The sequence below is a fragment of the Kogia breviceps genome, chromosome 5 (assembly GCF_026419965.1).
Source record: "Kogia breviceps isolate mKogBre1 chromosome 5, mKogBre1 haplotype 1, whole genome shotgun sequence".
Taxonomy (NCBI): domain Eukaryota; kingdom Metazoa; phylum Chordata; class Mammalia; order Artiodactyla; family Physeteridae; genus Kogia; species Kogia breviceps.
Genome location: NC_081314.1, coordinates 129,716,484 through 129,733,633, shown reverse-complemented (window position 1 = coordinate 129,733,633; position 17,150 = coordinate 129,716,484).

Here is a 17,150-nt window from a genome sequence, read left to right as displayed (position 1 = left end):
AGTCTGCAAGTTTGTATTTCCCATGTTTTTTGTTATCTGCTCACAGTGGGTAAGGTTGGTTCAGTGGGTGTGTAGGCTTCCTGGTGGAGGGGACTAGAGCCTGTATTCTTGTGGATGATGCTGGATCTTGTTTTCTGGTGGGCAGGACCACGTCCGGTGGTGTGTTTTGTGGCTTCTGTGAACTTAGTATGATTTTAGGTAGCCTCTCTGCTAATGGTTGGGTTTGTGTTCCTGTCTTACTATTTGTTTGTCATGCAATGTCACAGCACTGGAGCTTTCTGATCGTTGAGTGCAGCTGGGTCTTAGCGTTCTGATGGAAATCTCTGGGAGAGCCATCGCTCACTGATATTACATGGGGCTGGGAGGTCTCTGATTTACCAATATCATGAACTCGGCTCTCATCCTTCAGAGGTTCAAGCCTGACACCTGGGAGGAGCACCAAGACCCTGTCAGCCACACGGCTGAAATGATAGAAGGTAGATTTATGCTTTCTGATGTTTTCACTTCCGTTTATTATGATTTTCTATCCTGTCACACTCCAATATTATGCCGTTGCCTGTGGGAATCTTTACATCTTTCCTTTAGAACCACTAGATAATCTTCATTGTTCTAACATTTTTCACTTCACTTCAGACCGTGTTCTACCTTGTGAACAACTTCCTTGACGTTATTGCTTGAGACATTTGTTTGCTCTCACACAGTGGCCCATTCCTGCACTCAGCCACTGACATCAAGGCTCCCTCTTAACTGATACAGGCTTCTGTCTTCTCTCCTTGAATACTTTTAAATGGATATATAAAATGCCAGGACATCTAGAATCAGGGGTGTTTGTAGTAAAACTCTTCATGTTGTATGCAAGTTTCATTCTTCCGTTTAACTGTTGAGAAATCATGACACCTTTATACTTTTCTGTTCTCTTTTTTTCTGGGCACCAGGAAAAGGACATGTCTTAGTATCCAGAAAGCCTTGTGGTTGCAAATATGTCTAGGCTTTTAGCTTTGCATATGTATTATTACTCTTATGGTGAAACACAGAAGTTTACATCTGAAACATAAATTGGAACTCTTTTCAAAATGACATTCCATTTAAGCAGTGGATATAAAAATGAAAAATACAACAGAGTTAACTAGATATTTTTAGTGAGAAAGGTGAAAAAGGTATTCTCAGAAGTAAATTGCACACCTAGAAATGCATATCAATATTTTGATTTTGGGCTGTCTGCAGTTTCAGTTAAGCCATTTTATAAACCATATTCTTGTTTTAATCTCCCCAATCAATTTTTTTAATACCTGAGTGAGTATACAAACAATATGTGGAGAAAACCACATGATAACATGTAAGTTTTCCATATGGAGAATCCTCTCTCCACATCTTTTAAAAGACAGAAGCCCAAAAGCCACCCCAGATGAATTGAGCCAGAATATTTTTGAGGGGGTTGGGAGGGTTACTTTATAATGATCCACAGTTCATTCTGGCTCTCACAGACATTGAGATTCAATATATTAGAAAAGTTTATAGTGTTGGGGAGCAAAGAAGTCGAAGGACAATCATTCCAGGACTCAAACTTTAGACTGAGCTTGGCCACTGCTGAGCTACGACACCTGAAGTTCAGGGTGGATCAGAAACCGTGACTCTCTTCCTCATCCTTATATCTTCAGGGCTGGTCTAGTGTCTGACACATGGTAGGGTTTCAGTATGTGTTTGTTAAGTGAATTAGAAATAAAGGGGTGAATTGCTTTCTCTTTCTTCAAGAGAAGAAACTTTAAGAAATAACAAAGGCTGTTTGCTACCACATTTTGCTGGAAAGGACACATATTTGATTGATTTAATCAGGACCAATTTTTGAATGTCAGACTGTCCATTAAATTCTGTATGAGGAGAGGCATTTGGGGTGTCAAATAGGAGTTTGTTCAGGTCTCTAGTGAACATTAAAAAGAAGGTTGTGGGAGGATTTGTAAGAAGATGATTACTTCTCCTTGATACCTTAGAAGGAGAGTTCAAAAGGAAATTGACTTTGATATTCTTGATTGCTTGAGGACATAATGCAAGTCTTTTTCCCCCTCTGGGGTAGTGAAATGAGGTTGCAAGGGTCAAAGACCATGATTTATGGATGTGGTCTTTGAACTAAGTGTGCTGAATTAAAAAAATAAAAAGTACTGCATTTCATGGTCTTTCCTGATAAACTACAGAAAGAAGTCATACTCATTCAATGCAATGCTTTCTGATGGAGTGTTGCTGGGACAAATTGTTATAAGCAGATTATGTTCCAGAAGTCTTAACTGTGTTCTGAAAATTACTGAAATTCACTTTCTGTTTGTTTGTTTGCTTTTGTTTTTGAGGTTACAGCCTTGGGATGAGACCTTTTATAGGAGAATGTGTTTCTTAGCTCTCCTTCCTAGATATAGCAAACTTTGTAGTCAGATTTTGTGATCAAGTGTCAATGTTAAATATATTTTTCTAATTTGTATAGTTTCTGTGGCAGGATTTGAAAAAAAAATATTGCATTTCTCATAAGAAGTAATAGTAACTTTAGGTAAAAATGCTTTGCAAGTAATTTGGACAAATTTTGTTTGAGGTAAATCTATTGTTTAGGTAAAAAGAAAAGTTCTTAATAAACTGACAATTTGCTAATAAGTGGATATCATAAGATGTTTAAATACAGCATCTCAATTATTACTCAAATTTTTCCACCTTTTTTGATGGCTTGGAGTTCTATTAAGAGCCTATAAGTAGAGTAGTCTGCATTGATTTGTAAGATAATATTTATACATTGTCATTTGAATTGTACAGGAACACCACTGATGATTTCTTTATATCTTGACTCAAAATCCTTATGGGGAGCTCGATTTGTATGTCAGAAAATATCGTGGCCTACTCACTGTAGGCAGTAATGCAGATTTGCTCTCTATATGAGTTCAGCTGAAATTAAACTGTAGTTCCTTGCTGCTCTAAGTGAGATTCGTGAAACTTGTTAGAAAAACAGTAATTCAGGCCTGTCTTCAGATCTACAGAATTAGAATCAGCATTTTGACAAAGAACCTAGGTGAATAATTGGATGCATGTTGAAGTTTGATAGCAGTCTTCCAGGCTTTTAGAATGTAAAATAAGGCATCCACTGCATAGAAAATCTAACTCACAGACAAGACCATCTTTTCATTATTGTAAGATTAGACATAAGAAGCAGTATTAGTCTTGGGTTTCTCTACTAACAATTTTAAACCTGTTAGAACACCTAAATTAATGTAATCAAATACACTATAATCTTATATGATATCATATCATATTTTTACATTAGAATTGGATCAAAATTTCAGAAAGTAGATACCAGTGTTTTCTTTCTACAGGTAAAGAATCTGGGACTTGAGAGGTGAAATGGCACACTCAAGCTTCCACAGCTGGTAAGTGGCAGAGCTCAGACTACTGTGAAGGTTTCTGGAATCCAGTCAAGGACTCACCAAAAAGAGATGCTCTCTTCATTCTGCAAATTCCCTAAATATCTTTATACAATTTTTTATTTTGAATTTTAAAAATGTATACCTGTCATTCATAGGCAAAAAAAATCTGTGCATAAATATGTGTATATAACACATAATATACCATTATTTAATGATGGTTATATAGTAGAAAAGAAGTTAAGGGTTATTTCAGTTGGTAGAACAAGCAAATATACACAAAAAATATTTGCATCTATTATATATTAAAAAATCAGCTGTGAGTGATAATTTTATGTGGTGTGTGATACATGATAAGGGATCTGACTCGTATGTATATGAATGGTTTTGTTTGTGTGTGTGGTAGAGAGCTTAATTCTTATCTTCCATTATAGTAAGTCAATAGAAAATGGCTAATTTGACAAAATGAGGGAGAAAGAGAGAGAGAGAAAGAGAAATGGAATAATAAGCATATTACTTAGAAATATAGAGGTAGCTTACCAAGGTGCAGCTAGAAGACATGGGTATGTTGCCTCTGGAAACATGGGTGGGCAAATATGCTTTAATCGTTGGCCCTTTTCCATTATAATCCTATATTTTGTTAGTCCTACCTATCGTCTACCAAAAGCCTGTAATAACTTTTAAATATTTGTTTAAACTTTCAAAAGGAGAGAAAAAAAAGGAAATACATCATGTTCACCTTATGTACAGTTCAACAAAAGAATTCAACAAAACACATGCAGATCAGTTGATTCTGAAAGTAGATGATTCTGAAAATAGTGCACTGTGTTTAACTGGCAATTTCATTTGGGTTGCAGGAATCTGGAAGTGTAACCTGAACTCACTTCTATTCAGCACCTTGGCAAAGCTCAGATGAGTAAAACAATGTTATTAGAGGATTGCCATAATTACCATAGTAGAAAAATATTTCTCTAAAAAGAATACCAGAAATTTTAACTACTAAAAAACATTTCTTGAGTATCAGTAGGGGGCACTAAGATTCCACTGAAAGGAAATTAATAACCCTGGAGCAGTCATAAATTATTTGTTTTCTTACTTTAACTTTAAAGGGAAAACATCATAAACTCTATGCTTTTTTAACTTCAGTATAGGTGGTGGAAACCCTTTTAACACGAAGATGCATTTAACTATTTTCTTTAACTGGAAATTTATTTATTTTTTTCTCATATGTCCACCTCTATCAGGTGTGCTTCTTATTCAGCATTCAAATGCAATGCTAATTTGCTTACTTTGTCAAAAATAGAGCTATTGGTTTTTTCACAGATAAGTAACTTCCTAATAAATGACCTTCTACAAGAAGCTCTTTTAAAATGAAGCAAGGGTGTGTTTACTGCAAGTTGGAGCCAAGAAGGACACTGTAAGAACAAAAACAAGATTTGTACAACCAACCCTCCTCACCTGTCCCCAAAATAAAGAAAATACCATTCCTCAACTAGGACCACACTACAAATAATTCTAAATATGAGGAGAAACTAAAACTATAAAGATGTTTTGAATGACCATTGAATATTAATCTCACAGTTAAAGAAAAGATGTCTTTTATCCACAGAGGACATTAGCAAATTAAGGAAAAAACAACATAGATAAACTATAAAGGGGTGAAATCATATTGGTGGATTTTCATGTTTTCTTCAATACTGGTTCCTTTAAAAATTAAGAAAACATAAAAACTCTAAATTGCCATCTTAAGTTAGAAATAATCCCAGAAAAGAATCATGTTATCTGGAAGCAAAAGAACAGCTTTATCGTTCCTAATGTTTGCAAACCAGGGCTTCAAAAGCTTCCTCTGTAACTGAAAGTGTATTTCTCCTATTTTTCACCCTGTGAAAGGGGTTGAGGGATTTTTAAAAGCAGAAACCTCGAAAGTCACATTTGGGAGACTTGTAAGGAGGTTGAATGGTCCTTGTAACTGGACCGCAAGTTTTTGATGGTGGCCTGTCATCCGACCTTCTCCTTAGGGACTTTATCCAGGTAAGACCCTTAGCAGCATCATCAGAAGTCCTTATAGATTTTGTTCATGATTTTTTCTAAGAACACAGGGTATGTGACTGAAGTCCAGGTGTGTCATGACTGCCTGGCTCCATTTGGGGTCGCTTTTGGCCACACCAGGTCAATTTTCTATGTTCTTTCCATAGGGCATTTTTCTCATTTTTACCTTTCTTTAGGGGATTTTATTTTATTTTTACAAAGTAGAATAATTTTGAAGTATATTGCTAATGGGTGTTCAGTGTAATATTTTGGACCTGGCTGTATATTTTTTTTTCCATATACTTTTTTGTGTCTGTAACTACCAAAAAAAGAAAAAAAGAAAATCAAAACAAAAACAATAAAAAACACAATTTAAAATGTATGCTTTCATTTTGGTTACCCTGACCATCTTTTTAGGTAATTTGTGGATTCCTAATGAATGGCATGAGAAATGGCATTGCTAATGGATTTATGCTGATTTTGCTTATTGTATTGTAGATCTAATAAACCAGGCTGAGATCATAGAATTGTAGATCTATGAAGAACTCTCTCAACAACTTTTATTTTATGAATGCGAAATCTTTAAGTACAGAAAGGTCACTCAGAAACCTTTAAAAACAGAAGTGAATTATTTGCCTTGGTAGCAAAACTGGGAGAAAATTCCAAGTCTCCTGACTTCAACCCAGAGTTACTTCTTCATGCCATGCTGCCTTTCTGTGTGAAGAATAATTGATTCACTCTCAGCGTAATAGATTTCTTTAGCAACGATTTGGAAAACAACCTGAAACCTAAGGAAAACAAGTGAATGTTGATCTTATCTGCATTTGGATAAGCAGCATTGTACTTAGAGGTAGAGGATATTATATGTTGATACAGAAAAATGGATTTGTAAGACCATTACGGAATGACTCAAAGAGCATGTCACTTATTGGATTCTTTTTATTGGTTTTGTCTGTGAGTACAAGTGCTGTTCCAAAGAAGCCATATCAGAAATGAGGAAAGATCTCCAGCAAGGACACCTACTTTTAAATAAGACTGATATTGCTTTGTGTCAGAACTCTTAAGAATGCCACAAAAATGAAAACCTCAGCTCTAAACCTAAAGCTTATTCCCTCTCCACCAGTAACACAATTTGAGTTGTGTACCTTGTTTGCATTTGGCTGACTGTGCTGCTTCAGTCCATTTTTGCTCTCCTTCTCTTCAATATAATTAAATCAAATTAGTATGCTGAGTCTGTGATGACTCAGTCTGGCTGTTAGCTGCCAGTAAAATGTTTTGCTTTCTACATTTCATGCTGGTTCTCTTTCTATGAACAAAAATGGAATTTTCAGGCTTCATTACAAGATTAAGCTTCTGATAGAATTAAAGATTGTTGATCCTTTCTTACCAGTTCCAAAGCAAGTTTCCTCTTGGGACCTACCACCCTGAAAACTAGAACCCCAAGCCACAATTTCTCCAGGGATACACTTTTTCTGCTCAGCAGGGAATAGTTTTGTAGTATATCATCAAACTTGGCAGAGGAGTTAAACAATGTAAAATGGAATGATTTGAAATGAATGAAAGAATCTAATATAATGGTGTGTATAACCACTTCAAAATACTTATGAGATGTGTTGACCATGTTACCTGTGACTTCAGAGACACAATGGTTTCAGATTTTTATAAAATAACACAGAATGCTGTCCAACCTTTTAAAACAATAATTTCTTTCTTTTGCCTTTTGATATTGAAGATGCACTGTAAATTTCAAGAGGCTAAAAGACTGGTTTCCTTCTCCCTCAATGCAAATATGTTAAGATAGTGTTAATTTTCTTGTTCACATGAGAATTAAGTTTTCAGTCTATTTTTGTCATGTCAATAATAACCACTGATGATAATAAAAGTGATAACTAAATAACTAGATAAATAAATGAAATACTGTTAAGTCTCTCCTTTCTCTTGTTATTTTGTTCTTTCTTTTCTTTTTCCTGTTTATATGAATGAAAAGAGATAGCCTGATCTGTTTTTCAAGGGAATGTTTTAAAATTTCATGCTTAAAACCATATCTGGAGAAGGGCTTTTATCTTACTTATCTTGAGAAAGGAATGTTTGCTAATCTAAATGGAGAACGTTTATTTCTTATTGTATCATTTCAGTTGAGTGATTTTCTCAAAATACTTAATATTGGGCCTAAGAATTGCCATTAGATCAGAGAACTACATGCAGATAACTGAAGACATTCCTCCCCAGTCATCTTCATTTAAGCTTCTTCTTATCAAAGAATAAAGAGCCAACTTTATCTGTTATATGTATTCACTGTACATAGAATGTTTTGTTAAACCCCACAATCTGAGGTCAAACTATATATGCAAATGTAATGATTTTGTATATAAGAATGCTCTAAAGAATCTACACAAAAAGCTAGTGGAGTTAATAAACAAGTTCATCAATGTGGTAAGATATAAGATCAATAAACAATAACAACAACAACAAACACCCACATTTTGTCTGTAAGATAATTGAAAACTAAGGCTGGGATGGGCATGAAATTAAGCTAAAGCCACACAGTGGTAAACTGCAGAATGGAGTTCTGAGTTCAAATCAGTCTGAATTTAATACATGTTGTTTTCTACCCTCTATCCAACTATCTCAGAATTTCTTCTCTGTTCAATTCAATGACTCAATGAATATTTTGAAATAAATGGAAGAATTATAGTAAATAAAAATGATCCCACTTTGGGGCTTCCCTGCTGGCACAGTGGTTGAGAATCTGCCTGCCAATTCAGGGGACATGGGTTCAAACACTGGTCTGGGAGGATCCCACATGCCGCGGAGCAACTAGGCCCGTGAGCCACAACTACTGAGCCTGCGCGTCTGGAGCCTGTGCTCTGCAACAAGAGAGGCCACGACAGTGAGAGGCCCGCACACCGCGATGAAGAGTGGGCCCGCTTGCCACAACTAGAGAAAGCCCTCGCACAGAAATGAAGACCCAACACAGCCATAAATAAATAAACAGTGTTCTCTTTAAAAAAAAAAAAAAAAACTCACTTAAAACATGTGTATGCCAATATAATAAAAAGTTTCCACTTATTCATTGTCTGGATCAAAACAAAAAAAAAAATGAAACTCTCTTTGAGGCTAATAGCATAATAAGGGCTGCCTTTTGACCTGTGTGACACTAAAGATATACAGCAAACTCTAAACAAGACTTTATCCCCTTGGGACTCAAGGGATGCTGGCTGCAGTTCATCTCTCAGATTTGGCAGCATCTCTGGTACTGTAACTCTAGGGCAGGATCTCACTGCTTTTCCTTACCTTTGATTTCTGGTCTTGCTGTCTCTTTGCTGTGAGTTAGCAGAAGGATGTTATTGTGTTAAAGGTGGAGAACTTGAGCGAGGCTGGAAGAAAGTTGGGTTGTAAACATTCTTGGAATCATGAGGAGTTTCGTAGCCAGGTCCTAAAGATAATATTGAGAAAGAGTCAGGAGAAAGTAAAACCAGTCTCTGGGAAGCATAATGGGAGGACAGGAAGGAGGGGTAGAGAATCCAGGATTGGAAGCTAAGGTATTATTATAGCTCAACTACTCACTGTATGTGCATCTCTGGTTCTGAAGGCTAAAAAGATAAAAATAAATTTCACTAAAATGTTATCAATGCATACTATAATCAAGCAAAATAATGATCTCTCTCCCTTAAAAAAAAAGTATGTCACTCATTACATGTCCTAGGGATTTAAAAGGTCTGGCCTCTACATCTCCCAGCCATCAGTTGCTTGTAATGGCTTAGTAAAGGAAATAATTTTGTTTTAGTTTACTAGCTTTATGTATTTACTCTCTCTTAGCTGAAATGAGGGATGGAATTTGAATTCTAAAAACATGCACTTCTGTTCCACATAGTAAGTTAATTTTCAAGTCCATCAGATGTGTATTTATATGGTGATTGTATCTGTCACATAAACATTTTGTCAATCACTGCCTCCCTTCTGTTCTGATACACTATAAATTCCATCTAAAATGCGACGAATACTTTGCTTGTTCTAAGTATAAATTGATTGTGTCAATGACAAGTGTTTTGCCAAATCTCATATGCTCTATTATTATGTTGAATTAACCAAAGTAATCACTGAAGTTTTAAATTAAAATAATAAATATCTAGGTCAAAATTAAATCATGAAATGATTTTGCTTTTGACCTTTAAATTCTTTTATCTTTTGAATAAACATTTGCCTGGAACAACTATAAATATATAAACTAACCTCAGATCTTAACTTATAAAACCCAGAATGTGTGAAATAGCAATAGAATCTAATGAATAAAGAAAGTTATCCTTCCTTTTTTTGTACTGGTATTTTGCTTGGTTATACTATGTATGAAAGAGATGAACTTTTTCCTTTAAAAGATAATGACACTTCACTCTTGGAAGTCATCACAGTAATAATTCCTTTGAGCAAAAATCACCAGTGAATGATAAAATTAGTGAGCAAAAGTTGAAGTGAAATTAGAATATTTATACGGTCTCAAAGTATCTCTGCTTAAGTACTTATTAATTACAAGGGTATAAATATTAACTTTACAGTGGAGAAATCTAGCAGGCATAGCCTTAACCAAGTGATCAACATTTACATCACCTTAATGGGACAAATTAACATTATGTGCCTCTTGACATGATACACTGAGAGGAACACCCATTATTTCTTTGGTATTATTGCCAAAACTATATAACCTGAATCTATGAAAAAACATCAGACAGGCCCACACTGAGGGACATTCTCCAAAGTAACTAGTCTTAACTCTTCACAAGTGTTAAGACAAAAGCAGCCCTGAGGACTGTTTTATATTTAACAAACATGGAATTAAATATGTGTGTTGCTATATTGGATCATGAACAGAAAAATACATCAATAGGTAATTTTATGACTTTGACTGTCATATTTTTTTATATAAGGGAATATCTTGTTTTAGTAAATATACAGTGAGCTAAAAGGACATATTTCTGTAAATTATGCTCAATATTTTCAAGAAAAAATAAAGAATGAAAGAGAATAAAGCAAGTGTGTGAAATGTAAATATATGAGGATTTGAGAAAGCTATGTGAGAACTTTTTGTGTTTTTTGCAACTTTTCTTGTAAGTCAGATGTTATTACAAAAAACGTTTAAAAAATAGAGCACTGGCAAAAAATTTGGAATTTTGAGATGATGTCAAAGGGAAGAGAACAAATAATTAAAATTTTCTGAGTCCCCAATGAATGCCCAGAGTGTCCAAGCCTGCCTCCCGGGTTTTAGCAGCAGCGAACCGGGCAGCGGATTTCAAATACTCAGACTCAACCTTTACTTTCACCTGCATTGGCGGCCCCAAAAGTAACTCTCAAGGCTATTGCAGCTGCTACACCAGGCAAGACTTTCAAGATAGCGGGAGAGTAAGACTTGGAGATCACCTTCCCCCCCACAAATACATCACAAATATATCTACATGTGGAATAACTCCTACAGAACACCTACTGAACGCTGGCAGAAGACCTCAGACCTCCCCAAAGGCAAGAAACTCCCCCACATACCTGGGTAGGGCAAAAGAAAAAAAAACAGAGATGAAAGAATAGGGATGGGACCTGCACCAGTGGGAGGGAGCTGTGAAGGAGGAAAGGTTTCCACACACTAGGAAGCCCCTTCACTGGTGGAGACAAGGTAGTGGGCGAAGCTTCAGAGCCCCGGAGGAAAGCGCAGCAACAGGGTTGCCGACAGCAAAACAGAGAGATTCCCGCTCAGAGTATTCCTGCCGACCAGCACTCACCAACCCGAGAGGCTTGTCTGCTCACCCGCCAGGGCAGGCAGGGTCTGGGAGCTGAAGTTTGGGCTTCGGTAGGATCCCAGGGGGAGGACTGGGGTTGGCTGCATGAACACAGCCTGAAGGGGTCTAGTGCACCGCAGCTAGCTGGGAGGGAGTCCGGGAAAAGGTCTGGAACTGCCTAAGAGGCAAGAGACCATTGTTTTGGGGTGCGTGAGGAGAGGGGACTCAGATCACTGCCTAAACGAGCTCCAGAGATGGGCAAGAGCCGCAGCTATCAGTGTGGACACCAGAGACAGGCATGAGACGCTAAGGCTGCTGCTGCCGCCAACAAGAAGCCCGTGTGCGAGCACAGGTCACTCTCCACACTGCCCCTCTCAGGGCCTGCGCAGCCCACCACTGCCAGGGTCCCGTGATCCAGGGACAACTGCCCTGGGAGAATGCACGGTGCACCTCAGGCTCGTGCAATGTCATGCTGGGTTCTGCTGTTGCAGGCTCACCCCTCACTCGGTACCCCTCCCTCCCCCCAGCTTGAGTGAGCCAGAGCCCCCTAATCAGCTGCTACTTTAACCCCGCCCTGTCTGAGCGAAGAACAGATGCCCTCAGGTGACTTACATGCAGAGGCGGGGTCAAATTCAAAGCTGAAACCCAGAAGCTGTGCGAACAAAGAGAAAGGGAAATCGCTCCCCACAGCCTCAGGAGCAGTCAGTTAAATCTCCATAGTCAACTTGATGTACACTGCATCTCTGGAATAGCAGAATAGAGAAGGAATAATCCCAAATTGAGGGGGTGGACTTTGGGAGCAATGATATATATATATTTTTTTCCTTTTTTTCTTTTTCTGAGTGTGTATGTGTATGCTTCTGTGCGTGATTTTGTCTCTATAGCTTTGCTTTTACTATTTGTCCTAGGGTTCTGTCTGTCTTTTTTTTTTTTTTTTTTTTTTTTTTTTTTTTTTTTTTTTTTTTTTGTGGTATGCGGGCCTCTCACTGCTGTGGCCTCTCCCGTTGCGGAGCACAGGCTCCGGACGCGCAGGCCTAGCGGCCATGGCTCACGGGCTTAGTTGCTCCGCGGCATGTGGGATCTTCCCGGACCAGGGCACGAACCCGTGACCCCTGCATCGGCAGGCGGATTCTCAACCACTGCGCCACCAGGGAAGCCCTGTCTGTCTTTTTGTGTGTGTGTGTGTGTATAGTTTTTACAGCTTGTTATCGTTGGTGGATTTGTTTTGTTTTTTGCTTTGGTGGCTCTCTTCTTTCTTTCATTCTTTGCTTTTTTACTTTTTACTATTTTTATTTTTAATAATTATTTTTTTATTTTAATAACTTTTTAAATTTATTTATTTATTTATTTTTCTTTCTTTCTTTTTTCCTCACTTTTATTCTGAGCTGTGTGCTGCTCTGGCTAGGTGTCAGGCCTGTGCCTCTGAAGTGGGGGAGCTGAGTTCACGACAATTGTCCACCAGAGACCTCCCAGCTCCACATAATAACAAATGGCAAAGATCTCCCAGAGATCTCCATCTCAATGCCAAGACTCATGTCCACTCAAGGACCAGCAAGCTACAGTGCTAGACACCCTATGACAAAAAACTAGCAAACAGGAACACAATGCCACCGATTAGCAGGGAGGCTGACTAAAATCATAATAAGGTCACAGACACCTCAAAACACACCACTGAATGCGGACCCCACCACCAGAAAGACAAGATCTAGCCCCATCCACCAGAACACAGGCACTAGTCCATTCCACCAGGAGGCCTATAAAACCCACTGAACCAACCTTAGCCACTGGGGACAGACATCGAAAACAACAGGAATTACGAACCTGCAGCCTGTCAAAAGGAGACCCCCAAAACAGTAAGTTAAGCAAAATGAGAGGACAGAGAAACACACAGCATATGAAGGAGCAGGTAAAAACCCACCAGACCAAACAAATGAAGAGGAAATAGGCAGTTTCTCTGAAAACGAATTCAGAGTAATGATAGTAAAGATGATCCAAAATCTTGGAAACAGTATGGAGAAAATACAAGAAAAGTTTAACAAGGACTTAGAAGAACTAAAGAGCAAACAAACAATGATGAAAAACACATAAGTGAAATTAAAAATTATCTAGAAGGAAACAATTGTAGAACAACTGAGGAAGAAGAAAGGATAAGTGACTTGGAAGATAAAATAATGGAATAACTATGGCAGAGCAGAATAAAGAAAAAAGACTGAAAAGGATTGAGAACAGTATCAGAGATCTCTGGGATAACATTAAATGCACCAACATTCGAATTATAGGGGTCCCATAAGAAGAAGAGAAAAAGAAAGGGACTGAGAAAATATTTGAAGAGATTATAGTTGAAAACATCTCTAATATGGGAAAGGAAATAGTTAATCAAGTCCAGGAAGTACAGAGTCTCATACAGGATAAATCCAAGGAGAAACAGGACAAGAGTCATATTAATCAAACTATCAAAAATTAAATACAAAGATAAATATTAAAAGCAGCAAGGGAAAAACAACAAATAACATACAAGGGAATCTCCATAAGGTTAACAGCTGATCTTTCAGCAGAAACTCTGCAAGCCAGAAGGGAGAGGCAGCACATATTTAAAGTGATGAAAGGGCAAAACCTACAACCAAGATTACTCTACTCAGCAAGGATCTCATTCTGATTTGATGGATACATTAAAACCTTTATAGAAAAGCAAAAGCTAAAATAATTCAGCACCACAAAACCAGCCTTACAACAAATGCTAAAGGAGCTTCTCTACGGAAGAAGCACAAGAGAAGGAAAAGACCTACAATAACAAAACCAAAATAATTAAGAAAATGGTAATAGGACCATACATATTGATACCTACCTTAAATGTAAATGGATTAAATGCTCCAACCAAAAGATATAGACTGGCTGAATGGATACAAAGACAACACCCATATATATGCTGTCTAAAAGAGACCCATTCAGAACTAGGGACACATACAGACTGAAAGTGAGGGGAAGGAAAAAGATATTCTATGAAAATGGAAATCAAAAGAAAGCTGTAGTAGCAATTCTCATATCAGACAAAATAGATTTTAAAACAAAGACTATTACTTGGGGAAAAGAAGGACACTACATAATGATCAAGGGATCAATCCAAGAAGATAAAACCATTGTAAATATTTATGCACCCAACATAAGAGCACCTCAATACATAAGGCAAATGATAACAGCCATAAAAGGGGAAATTGATAGTAACACAATCAGAGTAGGGGACTTTAACACCCCACGTTCCCCAATGGACAGATCATCCGAAATTAAAATAAATAAAGAAACACAAGCTTTAAATGATATATTAAACAAGATGGACTTAATTAATATTTATAGGACATACCATCAAAAAACAACTGAATACCTTTCTTCTCAAGTGCTCATGGAACATTCTCCAGGATAGATAATAAATTGGGTCACAAATCAAGGCTTTAGACCTCAAAACTGTATAAAATAATGACCTAGATAAACTATCCTGTGAAAACTAATCATATACACTTTACTCTGGTTGACTTAAAATTTTCTGGCTCTTAGAAATGTTCTTCAGTCACCAACATTGTACTTAACAACTTACAGAGGTGGTCTCTAAATTGTTACTTAGTGCATGCGCTATGTTGTCATAGACATGTAAAGCAGCTGGAATCTTTAAAACAAATGCCACAAAACATGATCCCTCACCTAGAAATTTTGGCAAGTAATTAACTGACTTCTTTGTGGAAATCTCCATCCATGAGCTAGATCTTTTAGAGACCTTGTTGATAGACAGATAAAATAATTTTTCTGAACTCCCAAGAGATAACAAGCATAATTTTTGAGTCAGAAAATAAAGAAATTAGGACTTTTCTTAAAGATATGCCATAAGAGAAATATGCATATTCATTAAGATGTAGCAGAATTCAATTTGTCTCTAAAATAAACAGTTTATCTCGGACCATATGAAATTGCCATATCTGACCACTTTTGACTTATGAAAATGTGTATCTTATGCAAAACCTAAAAAATACATAGGCAAGCTAATACAAAAATTTAAATATATTTTCCTACTATACCAACAATAAAGCAGTTTCCTGTTAATGCTAGAATCTTCTTAAAATATATTAAATATATTAACTACTGGATTTTGATAAATATCATGCACATTAAAAAGAAAAATTGGCAAAGTAAAAATAGACTCTTTAAAGTTAGGCAATGGCATTTCCATTTAGCATTTTGACTCTGGAAGAGAGAGTAGAGAGACATATAATAGCCACCAGATGATGTTAGTGAGATGAAGGCATTCAAAATAAACTCAGACATAAGTAGGTAATCTATGCATAATATATGGGGGCAGAGTGTATAAATGCAATGGAAATCAGCGTAAAGTTTTCTTACAAACAGTACAAAATTCTACCATATTGCCTCAACACACCATAAGCATTACCAATTTTTTTATGGTATCTCTAATTTTAATGTAGTTTTATTGAGAGGAATACACATACATTATTGATTACATGAAGTATCTAAAAGGTGCTTCAAAAGTAGATGTAATATTTTTAAAATTATTTATTGGCAATATATGCACAATTTCTTAGTAAAATATTTTCTTAGTAAAAAAAATGAGGACAAAAAGAATGACAATAAGGTAATCTCCAGCTTGAAACGAAGTGTAAAATACAGAGGTGAATTTAACAAAAGTCAGCTCATAATGTGCAAAATCAGGTGGCAAGAAAATGAGCAAAAGCCCCTACCTGCTACCCCAGCCCCAAGATTCCCTAATATCACAACATTTGTCGTCATGGGAAGCCATGTGGTTAACTGACCATGTTCATTGCTTTTTTAATTAAGAAAAGTGTGCCAAAGCGTCTGTCGACTTTCTACAAAATAAGCTGTGTTTCTGCAAGAAAGGAGAAACAAAAGACATGTCTGTAGACCATGATCATATCTTTTTGTTTAAACTAATGTTTGATTTGTTTTTCAATAGAATATGTTGAAAACTTCACCACCCCTGCCAGTTAGAGACCCAAAGGAGACAAGGGGAATACTTGACCAGTCATTTCTGTTTTGAACAGAGTAAGAAGAGGAGAACACCCAGCTTCACTCTTTGCTGGAAGCTGCAGATAAAAACCTCTGTTTGGGGACCCAATTCTCACTGTAAGAAAAGCTAGATCTTAGCGTAGGGATGTTATCTGCCTTAAGAAGAGATCGAAGCATTGCCTGACACTGCATTTGGTATGGAATTCTGTATTTGAAATTCTTAATCCCACTTTGGTTCCATCTCAGTTTCATGGTTTCCTGAAATCTCTGATTTATTTTAATTTACTAAGAACAACAAAATTAAGTATGTTCTGGTGCTCAAGGTAAAGCAACCCCTAATAACTTATTCTTAACTCATGGCATATGAATTAACTTCAACATATCTGTCAACAATTTTAAAGACTATGCAAAATTTGTGTGGATGTAATATGCTTGTTTTTCTAGAGAAAAAGGCCAATAAAAGGAAAGTTTCAAGATAAAAGGAAGATGTGCTTAGGTGGTCAGTGACAGGATATTTATAAAATAAATAAACAAATATGTAACTGATTGTACTGTTCTCTGTCTTAAGAAAATCTGTGTTACTGTTCTTGAAAGTGGAATCAAACAATGCATGCAAGTCTAGGAGAAAGCAGACCCTAATTCAAGGACTCAAAAATCTCTTTATAAATGGTTGCATAAAGCCCTTTGTTTTATAATACTAGACCGACCACCTAATTTTTGACCTTCTGTGTCAACACTTACCAAAAATTCTTCTGTATGTTCCATTTGATCAAAATAAAATGATGCAAAAGAAGTCATGAAAATAGTAATACAATTTATAGAAAGTTTAGAGTATGTATAAAACATGTAGACCATATAACTATATTTTTACTATATTTGACTACATTTGAACATAGTTATCATATCTGAAGAACTATGACCTCTGATGTTGAAAGAGTCC